The following is a 23,402-nucleotide window of genomic DNA, read 5'->3' as shown; positions in this document are numbered from 1 at the left end:
TTTTTAAATCAGCAAGTCCAGATGATGTGCATCTAAATTTTTTAAAAGAGCTGGCTGAGGAGCTCACTGGACTGTTAATGTTGATTTTCAATGTGTCTTGGAGCACTGGAGAAGTTCCAGAAGACTGAAAGAAAGATAATGTGTCAATTTTTTAAAAAGGTGAACAGGATGACTTGAGTAATTATAGGCCTGTCAACCTGATATTCATCCAAGGTAAGATAATGGAGCAGCTGATAAGGGATTCAATTAATAAAAAATTAAAGGAGGGTACTGCAATTAATTTAAATCAATATGGGTTTATGGAAAATACATCCTGTCAAACTAATTTGTTATCTTTTTTTTGGATGAGATTACAAGTTTGGTTGCTAAATGTTATAGTGTTGACATAGTATACTTAGACATCTGTAAGGCTTCTGTCTTGGTATCTCACAACATTTTGATTCATTTTATATCATTCTCTATTTTAATTTGACACATGTTAAATGGATTAAAAACTGCCTAACTGATAGGTCTCAAAATGTAATAGTAAATGGGGAATCATCACCAAGTGGATGTATTTCCAGTGGGATCCAGCAGGGATTGGTTCTTGGGCCTATCCTATTTCACATTTTTGTCAATGACCTGGAAGAAAACATAAAATCATCACTGATAAAGTTTTCAGGTGACACAAAAATTTGGGAAGTGGTCTGTAATGAATCACTGATTCAGGGCGATCTCCATTGCTTGGTAACCTTACCCTGCTCTGCTGTGAGAACCCCGACTCCTGGGATGTTCACGCACAGCCTCTGGCATGTAAACTGCTTGGATTGTGCAACTGAATGACACTAGACAATATCTCCAGTCCAAGACACAATCCTAGGAACCTCCGTCTTGCAGTGTCCAGTTATGCCCACTGGACGCTGCAAGCTTATATGAGTTTGTCAATTTAACAAAGAAATTGATATCACCAGGCTTGTTATCCCAAAGGGAGTCTCTGACATGCTTCAAACCAAATACATTGCTTCAGGTAGAATAAACAAACAAACTTATTAACCACAAAGATAGATTTTAAGTGATTATAAGTCAAATCCCAAAAAGTCAGATTTGGTCTAATGCAATAAAAGCAAAACACATTCTAAGATGATCTTAACACTTTCAGTGCCCTTACAAACTTAGATACTTCTCACCACAGGTGTCTGGTTGTCCTTCTGGTTGCTTCTCACCAAAGGTGTCTGATTGCCCTTCAGCCAGGCTCTCCCATTTGATCAGCACTTCAGTAGCTTGGTGGTGATGTCTATAGATGGAGGTGGAAGAGAGAGGAAGAGCATGGAAAACATCTCTCCCTTTTATCATATTCTTTCTTCCCTCTTGGCTTTGTGCCCCCCCCTTCAGGGTCAGGTGAGTATTATCTCATCATAGTCCCTGACTGACCAAGGGAAGGGGGGTGACTCAGTGGAGAGTCCGACAGATCCTTTGTTGCTGCCTAGGCCAGCATCCTTTGTTTCTGTGAGACTGGGCTGGGTTTGTCCCATACGTGCCCTGATGAGGTGTGAACTGCCCCTCTGTTCCTGGAGAGTTTTGCCTGGCCTTGTTTTAAGCCAGGAGGACACATTTTCAGCCTCATAACTATATACATGAAATTACAACCTATAACATTACTATAACAACAATGCTCAGTGCATCATGAGCCTTATGAAGACACCCGACATGACAAACTTTGCATTGGATACTACGCAATCATTTTATAAGGATGAACATGGCAGTGCAGGGGTTCTCCCGAGGCACAGGGTGTCACACCCTTCATATCCTAATCTATTATTTCCACCACCCAGAAAGTGTTATGTTAAGCTGAGAGTACAATCAGATCATGCAACATTTTAGGATCCCTCCATCTTGGTTCGATATGAAACAATAAATTGATCTTAGGACAAATCTGAACTGAGTTTCAGCCTCCTGTTATGGAACCCAAAACTGAGCAAAAATCTCCTTCTTTTGAGTTGTATTACAAACAGGTCTACAGAGTGACTTTTTTTGATATGTAGCTAGTAGAAGTGTCAAAGAGAAAAAAATGCATTAAAATGGATACTAAGGAAACTTTAAGAAAAACCTGTGCAAAACTCAAATTTTTGGAGAGCAGAGAAATAAAGATTATATTTAACAATAAAGCTCAATAGTTCTAGTAAGCTGGCTGTATCTCTTGTTTAGCACATCAGCAGCAGCAAGGCCCACTAACAGCTAAACAGTTCTCTTGGGGAAAAAAAATCATTGAACAGCCAGCTTTGTGGTGATATTCTCATCATGTGAGCTGGAATCTTGGAGCACATAACAGACTCTCTCCACCTTGACTTCTCAATAATTTTCAAACATCAACCTCAGTAAAAGATATGGGTCTGATGGATGAAGGTACAGCACCAATTTTAACTCTCATCCTGGTCAAGTTGCTGCTTGGTGTTGGTATACAAAAACAAATGTGAGGGTCCCCCTGTAGAAAAAGCAGTAAGTATGCTAGCGTGTAGCCTTTAAATATTTTATATCTAGAGTGCCTTTTTCATTAAGAATACACTTTTATTTCTGACATTGAGAAAATGGCTCAGGATCATCACTTAAACAAATTCTTTTTAAATGCAGATTTTGAATTGCTGCCAGGACTGAATACAAAATCCTTGCAGAGCAAACACTATAAAAATCAGTAGCAATACCTGCCTAGAAGTAAATTTTTCTGGTCATGTCTACTGCATTTCTTTAGTTTTATGCCTTTGCTTTTCTTAAAAAGGAGCAGCCTTGGACCTGGCTAACCTCCATAGAATTATACCAGATAATGCAGCCTACCACACTGAGGGAACTACATAAATAATAGATCATCGTCATAATTAATAAACAGATATTCCTTAAAGATTTTTTCCCTTTTAGAACATCATAAAAAGATTAAACTGTTCTGATGATTTTTTAATGATTTATTAATTGCCTGTGCATATACACGAACACAGCCACAAGCACATAGGGCCAAATTTTCCTCTGATTTACATGTATGTGCACTTATCCCTTTTGATTCAGTAGAACTGACCAAGACAGTTTATGTCAATGAGCTGAATGAAAGCAATGATAAGTGTCTTCTGAACATTGCTGGGGATCTGTGGCTGTTTCTAAATTGTTAAGCTTCACTTCTAGGATGCGAATAAACTTCCCTTCTTCTAGGAAGGAACTCTGAGAAAGCATTATTGAGAGGCTTGTGATGAGTAAAGTCTGAAACAAAGGAAAAGCTGATATAGTTCTGTGGTGGTTTAGAATGACCCCAACAAAGCCATCATTATGGTAATAGGCCAGAATGTACCCCCAAGAGGTAAGTGCAGAGTAGCCTTGTCACATGTACATGAGGTCTTAGCTGCCTTTGTAGAATATTACCCCCTTAGTTCTTTGGTTCTGACAGAAGCCAGGCAGGGAAGAAAAGCTGGATGAGGGGTGGGCTTGTAGTAGGGGATGGGCCAGATGCAGAGAGGAACTGGAGCAGCTGAAGGCAGGCAGGGACCAGGTGGGAGGAGGAAAAAACAAAATGAAACCTTGGGGCAGGAGAGACCAACCCTGGTGTAAAAACTCAAGCATTCTCTTTTATGAAAAACAAAATGTATAGTATGTAATTCATTTCACAAGTACGTTTATTCTCCCAACATAAAAAAGTTATCCTATTTGTTGTTCAAAATGAGCAATTTTTTATACAGTATAGAAAAGTTGAGTTGCTAACTAGTTAACCCAGCGCACTATTGTATCTGCCCTTCTGATGATACATTTCTATAAATTTATTTGCTTTTTTCAGCATCTAGTACTCTACAAAGTTTCAAGCAAAGCAATCCAAATATGCTGCAAATATATTTGCTTGGAGCTCAACTCCTGGGCCGGAATGCAGGTCTTTTAAAAGTTGACAAAATGCTGAATTAAACAGTCCTGTGATTCCTCCCTTGCCCCCTCCCCCAATTTCCTAACAATTTGCAGCAACAGACATTGACACAATTCCCTCATAAACTCAGTATTCAGGATATTGTCTTATCAGTCACATTTCCACCTCTTTTTACTGTTCTGGGCTCAACCTATGACCTTTATATTCTGGAACAGTCATGTTGGCTAAGAAAAGGAAAGATTTCATAGCATCTTTGATTCATCTTTCAATTTTGTCCTTTTGTGGTTCTAGTTCTTTGCTGTTAATTAGATCAAATCAGCTTTCCACAGAGACTATGACAGCAGAGTCATCGGTGTGTGATCCGTCCAAGTCTGTCCAAAACCTCCTTCAATCGCTTTTTGACATGTGGTACCTCTTGGCAGAATCCTTTCTGATGTGAAATTTGTGCTATGTAATGATCAAAGTCCTCCTCAGACTTAGTGCAAATGACAGTATGCTTATAATCCATGGATGCAAATGTAGAGACACATGGCCAGGTTGAATGCACTACTTCAACCTCTTTTCACCACTTCATACAAAAATAAGAAAATTCAGATGTTACAGGACTTTACTTTGGGGCAGAACGACCAAATTCTACCCTGATTTACATTCTTTATAACCTCATTGAAGTCAATCCATAAGACATGTTAGAACAGAATTTGGCCCTTAGGTCCTACAGCAATGTTAACTCAGCCATATTGCATATATCGCCTATGTTAAAGCATATTATGTACATTATAAGAGCTAATGTAAGGTGCATTAAAGTAAATAATCTAAAGTGAAAGACGAACAAATTTTATCCCTCATGCAACCTTAATGACTTTAATGGAATTACATTAGGGATGAATTTGACCCTAAATGTATAACAAAAATAATTCAAATGTACAATTTCACATTAGTAGAAGATTTTCTCTGCCAGCATTGATAGACCAAATAATGGACCCATGCAGTTAAATCAGTAGGGATAACTGTTTTAATTAATGACAGCAACATACTTCCACTGCTTATGCAGCTGTTTACTGCAACAGACACAACTGTGCACAAACATGGAACTGTGTAGACCAGTAAGGAAAATAAAATTTTGCTTTACAGATGTAACAGCTTGCTTTATCACTGTTTGCAGTCTCTGCTGGCAAATGTGATCTTCTGTAAATGTTGAACTGTGCAGTTCAGTTAGTGGGGAGACCTAATGTTTCCTTATTTAAACAGTTGAGTTTGAGTCATAAAGTTCAGATCCAAATCCAAGCACATTTACAACCAGGTGTTCTAATTTTGTCCACCATCCATTTCAGAATACAGAGATGGTTACAATTAAAAAATATTTGCATCTGGGTCCAGATCTGATTGTCTTCAAACTTTAGGAGGAATTGGATTCAAGTATTCTTGTTTTACTACAGTTTTTTTCTTTTGCACAAGTTTGCACCAATCATCATAGACTGTAAGACAAGTTCTGTTTCAGGCTGCATGTGCTTACCTCTCACTGACATGTACTTGAAACCTTAAATTTAAGTATGGAGCTTGAGTGCTTTTTTGAAGAGGGTTGTTTTCTTACATAGGGGCCTCAATTAACAAGAAATAAAGGAAAGTCACATGCTGGACCTGTTCATGAATATAATGTAGAAACATAGGTGCTAGGGGTGCTGGGGGTGATGTCATATCCCCTGGCTTGAAGTGGTTTCCAGTATATATAGGGTTTACAATTTGGTTCAGTGGCTCTCAGCACCCCTGCTTTAAAAATTGTTCCAGGACCCCTCTGTAGAAATGTTTCTAACTTTTAAATGACCAAGTTAATTGTTTTTAAACATAACAAAGTGGTCCCTCATTGAGGGCTAGTTTCATGACTAGTTTGAAATTTTAAACTTTATCCTTTGAACAAATTTTAGACAACACTATTATCAATTGTCCTTTGTGACTAAGTCAAAACAGACTGAAATTAGTTTATTCAATTTGAAAAATAAAATACATGACCCACTGCAAGAAAACAAAATATTTGTAACAGAATGGCCCGTTGGTGACTCAACTACATTTTCCAGAGGGCCATGAAACTTAAAGTTAACAGTTCCATTCTAGGTTGAAAAACAAACAGATTCAAACTAAGTTGTATTGCATAGTGCTTAAAACTGCCAAGAGGACACCCTAGATAAAAAATAGCTCTTGTTGGCTACATTTTTTCAATAATAACAGACATAATCCAACTTCCAAAAAACAAAACCAAAAGATATATTTAAACAATATTTACTGTAAATCAAGGCATTGCATGTATTTCTGTGTTATATAATATAGCCGTAACTATGCTAAAAAATCAGCCACTCTTAATTATTTAGTTTTTGTCCAGAGAATCCCAACAAATTATCCTCACATAAACTTTTGTATTTCCTTTGGGTTATCTTTTTTTTTTTTGAAAAAAGAAAGTTCCAAAGAAAGAAATAAAATGAAAGATTAGAATATTTTGGTTGGAAAGGAGAAAAGTCTTCCAAATATGTTAAAAATATATATAAACTAATCCATGATACACAGAAGACCAGTCAAATTTTCCAGGTTACCTTGTTCTATAGGAACAATGCTCAATACAATTAAATGGCAACTAATTTAAAATAGTTAAAAGAAAAATTCTTTTTAGACATCTTATAGCATTCCTGTGGAATTCAGTGTCACAAGATAGTATTGAGTGAGAACTCCGTACACATAAAAAAAAAAAAAAAGATTTAGAACACATCAGTTAGAATAATGCCTGAAGTTACACTAACTACAATAAAATTATAAAGGCAGACAATCTTCATGCTTCAGAGAATAAACTTCTTCCAGCTGGGCTCAGGAAGTAATCAGGAATTGTTCTTTATGGAATGTCACACAAATACATTATTGGGAGACTGTGTCTCCCTGTGAAATATCCAGTGTTATCTACTGTCAGAAAAACTATACTGAATTAGCTGGACCGTTGGTTTGTTCTGGTATGGAAAGGCCTATAATCTAGTGAATTGCTAATTCAGCCCTCAGTCTTTGTAGTGCCACATGAGTGCTTCTGATCATGGGTTTCCCACTATTTGCCCCCATCCAAGATCTTTAGTGTTGTGATCCTTGACAAAACCTGTTAGAGTGCTAGTCAACCACTCGTTAGTTATTCTCCTGCATAGGCTAGGGACAGCTTCTGTTTTGGTTGGATCCCTATCGTGGCTGTTTATCTCCTCTCTCTGATGTTATTCTGTGGGAGGATTCATAGATTCCAAGGCCAAAAGGGACCGTTATGATCACCTCATCTGACCCCCCTGTAAAATACAGGCAATTGAACTTCCCCAGAATCATTCTTAGACAGAACTTTTAGAAAAAACATCCAATCTTGATTTTGAAAATTGTCCATTATGGAGAGTCAACTGAGACCTTTGGTAAATTGACTCAGTGGTAAATTGTCCCCATTATTCTCATCATTAAACATTTACTCCTTATTTCCAGCCGGAATATTGCCGCCCAATGATTTGGGCTCTGTCTTGAAAGACATTCTTCCTGCAGTAGGCAAGAGAGAGAGAAAACATGCTTCAGAGGGAGCAGAAAGGCTGCAATTTCTTGCTCGTTCACAAAGCCAACCCAGTCTTGGCACTCTCAGTGGCTGACGTGTATGTTTTTGGTGGGTGGCCTGACTGGGCAAAATGTGAATTTATGCTACAAACTTTTGGCAGCTCTACTCAGTATAAAGAAAGAATCTAACTGTATCTCTCAAGAGGGCTTGGGAGAAATGCTTATTCAAAGACAGGCAAGCATATACAGTTTTCAGGATCAGTGAAGAGTTTAAAGAGAAAATAGCATCCAGAAGGCAAGGCATTCAAGTTACCCTCACAATCTCATAACAGGCTGACCTTGTTGCAGACTAAAAATCAAAACCAATATCCTCAAATAAATAATAATAATAATAATAAAAACACCAGCCCTGAATGACCTTCAAGATGCATGCAGTAGTAAGTGACAGGTGCTCAGCATTTTAAAAATTGTTTAGGTGCTTAAATTTAAAGTTAGGAGCCTAATTTTAGGTTTCTGTGTTTGAAAATGTTAGCCAAACCTTTTTAACACAACTTTTTGTTGTTTGTTTTTGAGCCCTCTACACGTGTAGAGAATTATGGCCAAGATTCTGATACCTTTCCTCGTGGTGAGCAGTACATCACTCCACATTGATTTTAGAAAGAATATGCAAGGAATAAAGTTCTAGTCAGCACAAGAATTGGAATCAGAATTTGTCCCTATATAAGCAATAGGAATATATAATAATAAACTCAGCAGAACATTTTTAACTACATGAAAAGTCACCAAAGTATACTATTTCTCTGAAGCCAAAACATTTTGTGGGAAGTATCGGTTTCAACAAGTTTTCTTCAAGAAGAGTGTTTTGATCCTGGGCTCTTTGGTTTCTTCTGATTGGGGTGTGTGTGTGTGTGTGTATGTGTGTGAGTGAGAGAGAGAGAGAATCTGAATTCAAATCTGAATGGAAAAGCTCAGGTTTTTGATCTGAAAACAGACATTTTGCCACAACTAGGTTTTGTGAAAACACTTTAAAGATTTTAGTTTTGTTCCAATGCAGAATGAAAACAAATATTGAAACCTAAAAAATGTCCACGAAATGAAATTGTCTTCCTCTAGTTGATTTGGGTAATGACCCTAAAGCTGCCAGCAGAACTTCTGTGAGTCTTCTCGGTTTCTCTTTGTGTATTTTTTCAGTCACTACTCCCTGCTGTCATGGAAATTGGCATTGTTTAAGTGCAGTACCGTGGTGTACTTTTCTCCTATTTCAGACATGCTATGTTCACTCCTAAGAAAGGCAATAGCAATAGCCCTGTATAAATTATAAAGACACAAACATGTTAATGGAGGATAATCTGTGCTTTCTCTGCATGGTGTCTAACTTGCTGCTTCATGCCCAGCTATACACATATGAAACTCAGTGTATGTTTTCAAAGCAAAACTCTTTTTAAGGTTATTTCTATAGAAATGACTTGTTCCCTTCACCCTCACCCTCTTGACTTTGAAGGTTAAGGAAGCAAGTGCTTGCATGCTCACCATAAATTAAAGCTGCCTGTACAGAATTCATGACTCTTGTTTCACACAATGGAGAAAAGGAAGCTGTCATTGTGTCTGTCCTTTTCAGGCTTGGGTTGATCTGTAACAGCAGGTGCCTTTGAAAGAAATGTTGTTGGCACTTGTAACAGCAGACTGCCCAAAGCTGCATCCTTTTTATTTAGGAAAAGGCCATTGTTTCTTTTGATGCCCGTCTGTCAGGGGAGATCTTTGTAGAAGAGCTCAGGCAAATTAAATGGCACAAAAGGTTTAGGAAACATGTCTGCACTGAAGAATTCATGGGCATCAGGTCAATGGTCACTCTTAAATATAGTCATAAACTTGAATACCATCTCCGTAATTGCTTGAGTCATAGCAAACTGAGAGCACTTTAGACTCTTTATTTCTGTTGCTGTCTTTTTTGTTTTGGTTTGCTTGGGTTATTTTGGTTTATTCATGTGACTGGGTGTGTAACAGGAAAACAAAAACAGATAACCTTTCCATTCACAGGAACATACATAACTCTGAACCTTTTACATAAATAATTATGGGGAAGTAGGTGACAAAGAGAATACTAATGTAATTTACCAGAGGTAATTTATGTAATCTGACACACAGGCACTGGCTTCCTCCAAGCCCCAGGGTGCTCAACTCCCCGCTCCCCCACCACCCGCTTCCCCCAAACTCCCACCCCTGCCCCACCTCTTCCCCCCCACTCCGCCCCACCCCACCTCTTCTCACCCAGTTCTGCCCCCTATTCTGAGCATGTCCTGTCCCTGCTCCTCCCTCCATCCCCCACCAGCACCTCCTGCACACTGTGAAATAGCTGATCATGGTGCGCTGGAGGCATTGGCAGGGAGGGGGAGTTGATTGGCATGGCTGCCAGTGGACAAGAGGTGCTGGAGGGGCAGGAGGGAGCTAGCTGCCAGTGGGTGCTAAGTACCCACTAATATTTTTCCATGGGTGCTCCAGTCCTATGATCTGACAGATTTCTTTGGAAAAACAAAAACCAAACCAACCAAGCAATTCTGAAAAGCATCAGAACTTCATTAGGCTAATCAGCATTTACAGATTTTCATGGATAATGCTGCCAGTGTGACACAATTTTAGGTAACATACAGTAGCGAGATGTCAAGGTAATGTCATTCATTCAGATGTGTTAATGAATATAAGGGATCAGTTAATGCGTTTTTTCCCCCTATTCATGGAAAGTGGAGATAGCTGTCTAAGGGCTTTTCTTCACTACTGGAGAGATTGACCCTGCTGCAATTGATGCAGCAGGTGTCGATTTAGTGGGTCTAGTGAAGACCCACTAAATTGATGGCAGGGCCCTCTCTGGTTGACTCTGGTATTCCAGCTCCCTGAGAAGGGTAAAGTAAGTCAACGGGAGAGTGTCTCCTGTCAGCGTAGTGCAGGGTATGACACTGAGGTAAATAAATTGACCTAACCTAGGTCGACTCCAACTACTTTATTCAAGCAGCTGGAGTAGCATAACTTAGGTCGACCTATCCCGGTAGTGAAGACAAGCCCTAAGAATAAGGTGGTTAAATAGGACTATTTCTGAACCTATTGAAGTTAATGACAATATTCTGAATGAGTGCAAAATCAAGGCAATAACTGGTAAATAGGACACAAAAATGGACTGAAATTTTAGAACTAGAACTGTGCAGACCTTCTGTTTACAAAACCAACAGCCATATGACATTCCATGTTCTGTAACAAACTTGGAGTCCTGGCCCAGTTTGTCCAAAGGTAGGCTATGGTGTGAAAACTTTCAGAGCAAACCTGGTTCCATTCACAGATGACACATTTTTATAGTTTTGGTGTTATTTCCCACAGATTTGACACAAGAACTGATGAAAGAGCATTGTTTTCACTGAGTTTCATTTGAAGATATTGGTGCACTTGAGTTCACATCCACCAACTCTCAAGTGTTATGCTTTGGGCGGAACATCCCACATCTGGCCCTGGTTTTTAAAGTTGCCCTTTGGTACTGCATTGCCATTGCAAAGTCCAGATGATACCACTGTGATGGGTTGGATCACAGAAACTCCCTTGCGGCTTCCAACTGATGTGCAAAGACTACTTCTGCCACTGCTTTCCCTGCCCCCCGCCCAGCTTGGGACTTCAGTGCCCTGCCTGGTTTGAGCCAGACCCCCTAGCCTGATGCAAACCCGGACCCAGGTCTGAACCACATCCCCTAACAGCTGTAGGCTTAAACTGAAAGCAGCTTAAGAAGTGTTCCTCTCTTTAACACTCAGATGCTCAACTCCCAATGGGGTCCAAACCCCAAATAAATCTGTTTTACCGCATATAAAGCTTATACAGGCTAAACTCATAAATTGTTTGCCCTCTATAACACTGATAGAGAGATAGGCACAGCTGCTTCCCCCCTGCCCCCAGGTATTAATACGTACTGTGGGTTAATTAATAAGTAAAAAGTGATTTTATTAAATACAGGAAGTAGAATTTAAGTGGTTCCAAGTAATAGCAAACAGAACAAAGTGAATTACCAAGTAAAATAAAATAAAATCCACAAGTCTATGCCTAATACAGTAAGAAAACTGAATACAGATAAAATCTCACCCTCAGAGGTTTCAATAAGCTTCTATCACAGACTGGATGCCTTCCTAGTCTGGGCACAATCCTTTCTCTGGTGTAGCCCTTGTTCCAGCTCAGGTGGTAGCTAGGGAGGTTCTCATGATTGCAGCCCCCTTTGTTCTGTTCCACCCACTTATATATATTTTGCATAAGGCAGGAATCCTTTTTCCCTCTGGGTTCCCACCCCTCCTTGTCAATGGAAAAGCATGGGTTAAAGATGGATTCCAGTTCAGGTGACATGACTTCATTACCCACTTGCCAGCCCACAGGTACATAGGAGGAGTACAAGTAAACAGAGCCATCTACAGGTAATTGTCCTGGTTAATGGGAGCCATTAAGATTCCAAACCACCATTAATGGCCCACACTCTGCATAACTACAATAGGACCTCAGAGTTATATTTCATATTTCTAGTTTCAGATACAAGAGTGATACATTTATACAAATAGGATGACCACACTCAGTAGATTATAAGCTTTGTAATGATACCTTACAAGAGACCATTTGCATGAAGCATATTCCAGTTACGTTGTATTCACACACATTATCATATTTTTATAAAATCATATAGAGTGCAATGTCACAATCCCTACAGCAGATTTTTTGTGGGGAGAGGCGGGGGGGTTAACAAGCCTTAGCACGTCCACACAGGACACCACACAGCTGGGAATAATAGCGATTAATTTATCAGACAGCGCATGGTGGGGGGGAAATAACTAATACTCCCCTCCTCCTTTAGGTATATGGGATGGTACATCCTAAGCATACGGTGTCCTGGTAGGATCATCATAGCTTCACTCAGGGAGGGGTCACGTCTGTGAGCGCTGCACTGAATGGCAGCCGGCACACTCCAAGCGGAGCGCTTAGCAGCAGCCGCAGCAGCGGAGCTCGGCGGCTGGAGGTGGTGGCAGCAGCAGGGGCACAGCATAAGGTTCCTCTGTATTCTCTGCTAATGTTTCCCCAGTGTTCTCTTCAGACACTGATTGCTTAGGCTTTAGCAAAGGGATTTAAAAGGAATGAGAACCATTGTTTAGTTTCCTTATAAGTCCTAGGCTATTTGAATGTTTGTACATACTGTCACAGTTAAGGCAACTGCACCTGTATTCCCTCTTCAAGGTCTAGCTAGCTACCCACTCTAAGCTCCAGGCTGCTCAGCTATCACCTCTCGGGTGGAGACATACATCTCTCTCCTTCCTGACTGGGGTATTTCCAGGCTGTTCAGTTCACTGACTATACTGTGATATCCCTGGCAATAGACAGACTGCCTAAACTTTTCTCCTCAGGTCCCACAGAGAGTGTAATTGCTCATGGTTTTAAGTTACCACACACTGCTCTTTATAAGCAATCACATTTATTCTTAAGGTAAAAGCATTACAGAGAAAACATATTAAAACCCATAAACAAACCGACACACATGGTAAGAAGCTTAACAGAGGTCACCCCTCTTCTCCAACTCTAACAGGAGATCCGGTTGGTGATTACTTCTTCAAGCCCCACATGGGTTTTTTTTCTGTGGTCACAAGCTTCAGCTCAGAACAAACACTCAATTCATATGGGATCTCTGCAGGCCGAAGACTTTCCAACCCTTCCCTTCCTCCCTGCCCCCCCCCCACCTCTCCCTCCTGCAAGGTCCTGTCCATTTGCTAGATCAGAAAGAAAGCCCTGAGTCAGTTTTAACTCAGGCTATTTAACCTGAAGTGCTTTGCTTATCTGTTGATTCATGGAGAATTGAATTTGAACCAGCATATGTGAACCTCTCTCCAGGTGGATGTAGCTCTCTGGAGCTATTACAACATTCATTAATATGCCTAACCACTGCCCATTGTCCTTAGTTACTGGAGGACTGTGGTCCCCCTTCCCCATGGAAATACATACAGTCCCTCGCGAGTACATAAATATTTGCATTTTAATACTGCACATTCCTAAAAATACTTAAATTTAATTCAGTTAGGGTTAGCTTAGGTTCAATAAGGTTTGTCCATGATATTATAGTATCTGTCAGACATATATTTTTTAATAAAACAGTGTGTTCAATATTTTTAAAAAAAAAAGGTTTACCACATTGTGTGCCTCATTTCAAGGTGTGTTGTCCCTCATTATCCCTTATTTTGAGGGTAATTTTCTCTAATTTCAGAGTCTGGTGTTTGAGAGGTAAGCTCAAACCTCAAAGCAAAATTCAGGACAATTTTTCATTTTTTGCTGTCTGAATCTATGTGAATGACAGAATTCAGAATTGCAAAAAGGAAGATGTTGGAGATGGAGGCATTTGAATGCATGACTTGACATCATAGATGTGCAAACCAGTTGTGAAACACATCTGAACTAGCCCAGATCTGTTGTGTCCAATTTATCCAAACCAAGGACAATCAAATCTTTTCTAGTGGAACATAAACTTCTTAACAAAATTTCACACTGAGCACTCTGCAAATGTTTTCATTAGTGCTAGTTAGAAACAGAGTCTTCTGATCCACAGGAAATTCTGAAATTAAAAAATATATTGTTCCAAATCAGAATGAAAAGCCAAAATTTCAAAATTTCCTTTGGAATTCAAAAAATTCAAAAATATTTGGATTCAGAACCATGGAAGAATTTTGTGTCATTAATTTCAAAATTATATTAATTTGATAACAATGATTGATTTTGTTTTACTTTTATAGTATATTAAAATATTAAGTATAGTTTTAAAATTAATACTGTAATACAATGTACAAGTCAAAACAAAATGAATCTACATTATCCAAATGAAACATATTGGCATTAGCTAAGTGAAACAACTAAGTCAAAATAAAGTATTTTGACTTTTCCCAATCATACATTTTGTCAAAGTTATGTTCCTGCAAAATGTTTTGATTTGACAAATTTGCACCCCAACCCAATCTTTCCCTTTCCCTTATCACCTGTTGCCTCTTTCCCCCCCACAGTTCCTCCCAGTGTGTGCTGTGTGCATGGTGGCTGATGTAGGACTGGTATGGTTCTTGCTTTATATGCAATCAGTGTAGCTGACTTCAGTTATGAAGTGCATGGTTATGTGGAATTATACGGTACAACAAATTGACATGAAGTGACATACTGTGATTCCTGGTGGCATAACATGATTCAAGATAACATGACACACCATAACTCCAAAATTGGAAAGAGATCAAATTTGCTTTCAGATTTAATATTATTCTGTCTCCAAATAGCCTCTACATAGTCTGAATGTTGTGCAGATGTCAAGCGACTGAGAATGTGTGAGAAGTGCATCATTTGAGGTAAGGACTGTTCGGAATTCCCCTAGGCTCAAACTGAAAACTTGAGAAGTTCAGCAAGACGACACTGAATTTCCCTCTTTTTCTGGCACAACTAGACATATTTGCTACTGGTGCTGAGTTTAAGGATCATGCTTAGTCTGGATATTTTCTCTGCTAATGGCAGTAAAATATCAGAAAATAAACTTTTCCCCGAAAAAGCGAGTTGCTAGCTGAAATCTGTGTGCATATTCTTGGAAACCCTATGGTTATTTATAGGAAGCTAATTGTCCTTAAACCAATCTAAGCCCACTTTTATTCTGGTTTGAATTTACATTGACATATAATGTAATATACCCTCGTAAAGGGCTAATTTCTGCACTTGGTTACACCTTGAAGTCAGGTGGTGAAATGGCTGGCAAAACTCTCTCAGAACCATTATTTTCATGGGTTGGGAGCTGGGATTATCAATCTGTAGACCTACCCCATTAAAATTCAACCTACATCTCTTGAGCTACAAGTAGTATGTCACAGCCCGGCACGTTTTCTGGTTTGCATTATTGCACAACAGCTTGGTGTGATGATGATGATAATGATGTTGATACAGAGAGACATACATAGGCAGATGGGTTAAGGCTGTATTTATACTTCTATCCTGAGGTAAGTGAAAACATCACATTGGCATATGCTACAGAATGATTTTGGATGGCCGTACTATAGAACAGAACAAGATTTCTCAAACCAGTGACTGGAATGTCAGGTCAATTATTATTAAGTTTTACAATTAACAACAACAATTATTCTCCATGCAAAAAAGCTTTGTGAAAGCAGAGCTAAGGCTGCAAGCTCATGTCAGCATTCTGAGTATATATCACCTTTCAAGAACCCTAAAGAGTGAAGGTTGCAAAGAGCCACAGTCACAATATAGCAACCACCAGAGTAGAGACAACAAATGCTCAAACTTGAACAGTAACAAAACAACCCCAAAAAATTGTGTGTGGCAAATCTCACCCCCTCAAAGCTTTGAAGGCCTCCTAAATCTAGAAGGAATTTGGAGCCCATATGCCACAAACTTTAGGAAGCACCTTGGGATCCTCACCACACCCTAATAAGCTTATCACCTCCTAAAGGAGCCACAATTAGATTGTCAGCCTGCCCCAAACAGGAAACATAGGCTAGTCAGCTTTCATCCAGCCACAGTAGACTTGTGGTGGGGCAGAGGAAGATATTGATGACCGGGGTTGAGATATACATTGTATTACAGTAGAACCTCACAGTTACAAACACCTCGGGAATGGAGGTTATTTGTAACTCTGAAATGTTTGTAACTTTGAACAAAACATTATGGTTGTTCTTTCAAAAGTTTACAACTAAACATTGACTTACTACATCTTTGAAACTTTACTATGCAAAAGAAAAATGCTGCTCTTAACCTTCTTAATTTAAATGAAACAAGCACAAAAACAGTTTCCTTACCTGTCAAATCTTTTTTTAAACTTTCTCTTTATTTTTTTAGTGGTTTACATTTAACACAGTACTGTACTTGTATTTGCTTTTGTGTGTGTTTGTGTCTTTGCTGCTACCTGATTGCGTTCTTTCGGTTCCAAATGAGGTGTATGGTTGACCAGTCAGTTCATAGCCCTGGAGTTCATAACACTGAAGTTCTACTCTATTATTGTTTCATACATTCACTAGTCACACTTCATAGGGTTTGTATTGTGAGGAAATAGCACTTCTTAAATACAGGGCCTGATTCTTCAACTCTTTCTCATGCTAGTAGTGCTATTGGCTTGAATTTGGTACAGAGTGGTCAGATGGCTTCAATTACTCACATAAGTAAGGAATGGAGAATGAGGCCAGAAGGCAGGAATTACTATCCACAATTCGCCATAGTACTGCAGCTTCCATGGACAGAGATGGAGAGAACCTACTCAGCTAGCCCCAGATCCTCCTGGGTATTTAGGTGCCTAACTCCCATTGCACCTAAATACCCAGGAGGATCTGGATCCTAATAACCATGAATGAAAACCTGGCCCTTGTTTTGCCATTGACTTCAATGAGGTCAGTATTTGATCACATGATTTCCAGAATCTGCTGGTAATGGGAAGCCTACATAAAGGGTGTGTCTTACAACATGTTCGTTATAAAACTGGCTAGTCTTGAAATAGAAATGCAATAGGCACAATGCAAAATCAGCCTGTGACACCTTTGTGAAATTGTATGTATGAAGGAGAAATGTCTTTGACTCGTGCTGTCTCAAAGAGTATTTGCAAACAGGCATTGGAGTTGTTTTTATTCCTACTGCACCATTGAGTGCCCAGCTATTGAGAAATCCTAGGGCTCTCTGGGCTTGTCTACACAGTGCCAGCAAGGTGCACTAGAGTGACTAGAGGGGTACCTAGTTCACATAGATGTAATCCCATTTCAGACCTCCTGTGAAAGCAGGTAAAGGATTACACAGCTGAACCTACTACTGGAACATGGGATTTATAAGAATACTTCAACTACAAGAACAGATTTCCAGAGAACTGATTCTTGGCGATAGTCTTAATCAGGTTCTCTCCCCTCCCCTGCATTTAACACTCTAAAATTGGAGACATCCATTTTTATTTAAAAAAAACATCCTTCAGATTTAATTTGGTCTTTATGGTCCCTTTCTCACAGTAGGTCAAGCAAGGTTAAACTACTTGTACTGAAACCAATGCAGAATTCTAGCCTTTTTTTAGTCTGCATTGTTAGGTTAATGTGTTGATGTGGTAGGAGAGAAGCAGTGAAGGTACAAGAAGGCTGAAGGGCTACATGCTTCCTACTGCACTTTCTACTGTAATAACTCTCTCAGCTGTAAGAACACTTTTTATTGCCACTGTGAGGACATTCTTAAGAGTGGTGAACACTACAGAAATCCTGAATGTTATTTTATGCCACTGTAGAATTTTTAAAAAGAAATGAGTGAGTTCATGGATGGTTACAATTGCAGAGGCTATAAATGTGCATTTAAAACAATAACACCTTGGTGAAAATATTAGTCATTTTTTCTAAGCACTGCAATCACTGACTGCTTATTCCCTTTATATATAGCATGTAACAAAAAAGATGGGTCTCGTGGATTTTTTGCAATATGTCGTTTTCTTATAACACCTTAATTAGAGAAAACATGCCAAAATGCCATCTTTATTGCAGAATGTAGCAGCCACATTTCTTGGTAGTCGATTCAATATTTTTATTCAAGTTTAAATTGATTGCTTGGAAAATGAATGATAAACATTTTTTAAATTGAAATCCAAGGCAGCTGGATGCTTAACAGGAAAGCTGAGTATGTGACTAGTAATACTTGAGAGGTTCTCCAAAATCTTGAAAGCTTCCCAAACTATGATGATTATAAATTTTTTCAAGTTTTGTATAATTGTGTATGACATTTATAGAAATCTTCCAAAGTGGCTGGCTGGAGCTTATCTGAACTCAAATGAAATTAACCATTAAAAGTAAACTTCATATGCAAACCTGCATTGTTTTGTGAAACTGTTATTACAACTATAATTTTACAAAGCTGATAAAACTTTAACTAATATAAATAGTGAGATGGAAGTCCTCTGTCTTTTCAAGCAGAAGGTTTAACATTTTTTTTATTTTCTTTGACTTCTCTTGCCTCAGTAAAATCTCTGTCTTTGATGCAAATACTCATTTGCTTTGACACAGTTTTCTTACACAAGAGCCTTAACCACATCAAAGAACATTTGTGTAATCACAGCATTTTAATGTGGAAGAGTTTTGCTCGATATTTGGGTAATAAGGGATCTAAACCTGCTCCCACAAAAGTCAAGAGCAAAACTCCCATTCAGTTCAATGTGGTGCAGGATGAGGGCCTACGTGAATGGGTTACATAGTGGATATGATCAAAAAAAGGGATCAAAAGAATTTTATCTATCCTGCATGTTTTATTCCAGCTAAATTCCCACTGGGTAAATTGAACCTGAGGTGTCTTCATAATAAAAATAATACTTTATACTCACATAGTGCCTGTTATCTGATGACCTCGAAGTGCTTCACAAATACTAACGTCACACAGAACTCAAAAATAGCTGATCTGGTTTTTCATTTACTTTGGGCAGAGACCAACTATGGAAAATTTAATCCTGAAAGGACTGTGTTTGAGAAAAATCTTAGCAACTGAAAAGGGGAGTTGTAATAGAACAGTCTAAACTATTGCAGTCAATGCCACCCCCTCATATATAATATTCAAATCACACAATATACATTGTTTATTTAAACAATTTAAAAAAAAATCCATGGGAAAGTTAAACAATCCAACTTCAGTCTTCTTTGAGAAGGTTTACTATCTTAGTCTCTTTAATATCAGCAAAAAAGTAAATGTTACATGGAAAATACAGGGGTAATAACAATGGTAGTTATTAAATTTTGAGTGGGAATTATTAAATGATTACCAGGAATGGAATATCATTGATTAATTGCTTTGAGAGTTATAACTACAAAACATTAATGGAAAGATGTTGGCTAATAATATGTCTGTTCTAGTTTTAGGGTGTGATCCTGAAACCCATCACTGATGTAATGAGAACAGTCCTTACATGAGTACTCCAGGTGAAGTAATTGTTTCCATCCTTTTCTATTGCAAAGATACATAAACAAATGTGCTGGTGCACCGCTAAACTAACTTTACAGAAAATTATTTTAGGCCTAACAATAGCTGCAGCAATAGTGGGAGGCCACCCTGCTCAACTTAATAAAGTTACAACTTTAAACGCTAATTGGGGCTTAGTCCCAATCCTGCAAAGTCTCATGCATGTGCTTAACTTTAGATGTAGTGAGTACTCCCATCGATTGTAATGAGACTACTCATAGGGTGAGATTCTGTGCTGAGCCTCTGAGAGCCACATCAAGGAAAACTTACAACCCAGGGAAAGGGGGAGTTAAGGTGTCTGTTAGCCACTTTTGCTTCCTCACAATCTTGGGCTGTTTTGGTGAGGCTCCCAGTGTAACTTAGGTCCCCTGACCTGTCTTTCTAAGACCCAACAGCCTTCTTGGGCTGTCCTATGGGCCTCAGCACTGCCTGGAATTTCTGCAGCACTACATACAACAGGTCCACAATGCCACTCCCCTGCTAACCATACATCCCCCATCCCCCAGCAAAACCCCTATCCAGAGCTTGTGAGGGGGCCTCAGAAGGCAGTATTATGTCTGTCTTCCTGCACCAGGAAAATATTTCACTTTCCGGAACGAGGTCGTTCAGGACCCCTTTCACTCTGACCCATTTACCTACCATAAAATGGCTGGAGCAAGCATAAGTTGCTCAGCCACAGTGTATAATATTGTGCACATGCTTAAGTCTTTTCAGAATGAAGTCTGTAACTAGGAGTCTTTAAGTATAATGTTATTAATCAATGATAATGTTTATATGTTTATTAAAAATGTGTTAATCATAGTCATTTTATAGTACTCCTCATTGTATTATCCTATTACCTATTTTTGTTTCCCATTCAAATAAAAAAAGATTAAAAGATGGAAAACCAGAAGTAGCTGATCTTCATAATATAGGATTTGATCAAATAAATCTTCTCCTTTAGTGTAACTTATATTGAAATCTAAAATCATGATATATTTTGCCAATTTTATTGGATGTTTATTCCAGGATCTGCTAACTTAGAATCTAACAACATTGCACTGTGGAGTAAATTAAAGGTACAATCCTACAAACATTTCTGTCCATTCCGAACTTCAAGCTTGTGAGAATTCCACTGACTTTAATTAAACTACTCACATTTTTAAAGAAGAACGTGTGTAAGTGCTTGCAGGATCAGGGCCTACGTGTGAAGTATGTTGGCACAGTTCCCCAGTGTACAGTGTTTGAGATGATGCTGAATTATTATGAATTACTGTGGCTGATATGAATAAGTGTGGAAAGCATGACTTTGGTATGGCTTTGTACATCTGAATTTGCTAGAGGATCCTGGGAGCAGGATTCTCTTAGCATTAGATAGATAATGTGGAAATTTACTGGAAGTGCTGAAATTGCATTTGAATGGTTAATAAAGGCTCTCTGTGTGGAATATATCAACTGGGGGACCAGCTCACCAAAGTAAAGAAGATGTAAAATCATGCGATCAGTGGGCTTGGTACAGGCTGACCCGGGTGAAAATGACCCCTCTGGATGGCATCATGCTAAAAGATGATTGAGGAGAAGGTAAATGTTGATTAAACTTTGGTCTGTGTCTGTTTTGCAGCCTCCCTTCTAAAATATTAATTAGAGAAAACCAGTAATGAACGCCCACAGGGCATATTTCTGGGACATGTGACTCCACTGAGAACAAAAGGTATAAATGCTAAACAAAGTAAATTAGTTAGTTAGCTCCCCAATTAATATCTGACGTGGTCTGTGATGCTGTGAGACAGAAAGCCTCAGTGTAACCAAGACCCTACTACAAGGGACCTTTGCGAGATTCTAGAATCAGAAGGCCTCAGGGTAACCAAGACCTTGCTTCAGGGGATACTTGACAGACCAAGTACCTGAGAGGGGAAAGAAGAGAAGAAAAGAAGTCCCCATCTAGAATTGGTAGCTATACCTGCTTTGTTTGACAATCAGGATACTGGGAAAAGTCAACATACAGGGTTGAGGGTTTATGCTTGGGGAATTGGGGCTTATTAGAGAGATGTGTATCATGTAACCTTTACTGCTTGTGTGATTCTTTCTCAAATAAATTACTATGCATTAAGCATGTTCTTCCCGAATCTTCACTGGTAATGGTAATTATCCACCCAGTTGTGGGCCATTAAAGATCCGTGTCAACACCATGGAGGTACAAATATGAGTGTTAAATATTTAGAGTTTTATGATATCCTTCTGTTATGTTGTTCTATGTACAATGGAGTCAAGAGACAACCATATAGATGGTAAGAGCACATTAGCTGTATCATCCTCCTATTAATAGTGACCAGAAGTTCTCACCATTTATCATATTATATGGTGACTACATGGTATAAACCAATCTTTTGTCTGATCACTGGGGTGGTGGAACATCAGATGTGTGCTGTTTATTCCTCTGTTTCAAACATCAGAACTTGTTCTGCAAAGTATAGTTGAAACTTCTGTTTTAGGCAGTTTTACCTCTTTCTCTGTGATTTTCCCATACCAGTTATACCATCCATGGAAAAAAGTCAGTGTGCTTGGAGCTTGGGAGAAAGGTGAAACAACTAACAGACCACGGGAAATGTCTCTGTTTTCCCAAGGAATCTGGAGCATGCACAGAAGACCTCACTCCCTGCCATTTCAGCACTGTCTTAGTCTCCCATCTCAGTCCACAAAGAAAGCATGTGGCAGATTTTCCCGCTTCTCAGAAGATGGGACTTTTTGAATAAGTACTACCCTCCATGCCTTTTTATGCACCAAGGCCATAATATTTTTGGGAAGATATTAAGGCCTAGTTTTTCATCCATATTATGTCATCTGCTAGTGTGGGGAAGACAACCTTTCAAATTTCTGACCAGAACTTTGGAACAGCCAAAGAAGAAATGGCTCAGAGATAATTCATCCCAATGATCCCCATGCAATTCAGGACAGGAGTTCAGGAAGTTAATCACAGCTCTGTGAATACCAATGAAATACAGACACGGTGACTAAAATTCATAGTTGTTTCACTATTGTGTATCAAAGTTTTGATTTAAGGAGCTTCAAGTAATTCAAAACACAGCAGCTACTGGTCTTAATGAAAAGGTTGTAGCCTGTGGCTTAAATTCTGCCCTCAGATGTATAAACACAAGTCCCAGTAATTTTAATGGGAGTTTGGCAAGTTTTGGCAAATTGTGGGGAGTTTTCCTTCACATTTCAGTTCCATTACATGTGTTCTGTTGCCTTAAATAGTTGGAAATCTGAATATTTTGCCAGGAAGATGAAAACCCTTGTACTCTAGTATCCTGTATATCTGTAAAATAGCAGGCAGACTGCAGTCACCATAATATAAATTCAATCCATATAATCTCTAATTCCCTTGAGGGGACATATGTGTAAAGACAAAGCCTAAAAGAAAAAGTTCCTAGTCATGTTTCACAGTTAGGTTTATCATTTTTAGTGGGTAGTCTTAAGGTTTGAGATAGGGCCCTAAATTAACTAAACCAATTTTGACATTTTAATACCATCTTTTATATAGTGGGATATAGCCAACTCCAATCTGATACTGCAGTGCTAACCATATTTCATTTAGTCAGCTTCGCAACTGAAAGCTTTATAAATGTCAAATTAAAAAAAAAGAAGAAAGGAATTAGGAGCTACCCTGCTATCTGTCCTCAGTGAGATTGGGGGGCATGAAAACCACAGTCTGAGTACTCTGCAAATAAAAACTGTATCAAGCTTAAAGTATGATTGTCCCAAAACAAAGGTAAAACTTGGTTCCACTTTGTAGTATAGATGAGTCTTTACCATGTCTCTGAACTCTGCTAAAGCTTTGGACAATCCCTTGATGGAGAAGGATGTAGAGGATAATAGCTGGAAAGAGGGTTTAAAGAGAGAACTGCAGGTACAGAATGTGGTGTAATTGATATGACTGTATTTTCTCAATTCTTTTAAATTTCTGTGTGAAGTGTTGAGAACTGTTAAAATTGTAAACTAACACTTT

The 23,402-nt window shown here is 38.8% G+C and overlaps 1 long non-coding RNA gene across 3 annotated transcripts in view; it reads right to left on the bottom strand.

The window, feature by feature from the left end:
* Window positions 1-23,402, bottom strand: part of LOC311516345 — a 74,567-nt gene that overhangs the window by 21,303 nt on the left and 29,862 nt on the right. For all 3 annotated transcript variants that reach the window (XR_014710385.1, XR_014710386.1, XR_014710387.1), the window contains one exon: window positions 1,167-1,273. This is a non-coding gene — a long non-coding RNA (uncharacterized lncRNA). The remainder of the gene's footprint in view (window positions 1-1,166; window positions 1,274-23,402) is intronic.

Source organism: Lepidochelys olivacea (assembly GCF_965140295.1).
Source record: "Lepidochelys olivacea isolate rLepOli2 genome assembly, chromosome: 2".
Classification (NCBI taxonomy): domain Eukaryota; kingdom Metazoa; phylum Chordata; order Testudines; family Cheloniidae; genus Lepidochelys; species Lepidochelys olivacea.
The sequence above is the reverse complement of the archived record's forward strand: the minus strand, read 5'-3'. Positions and strand labels throughout refer to the sequence as shown.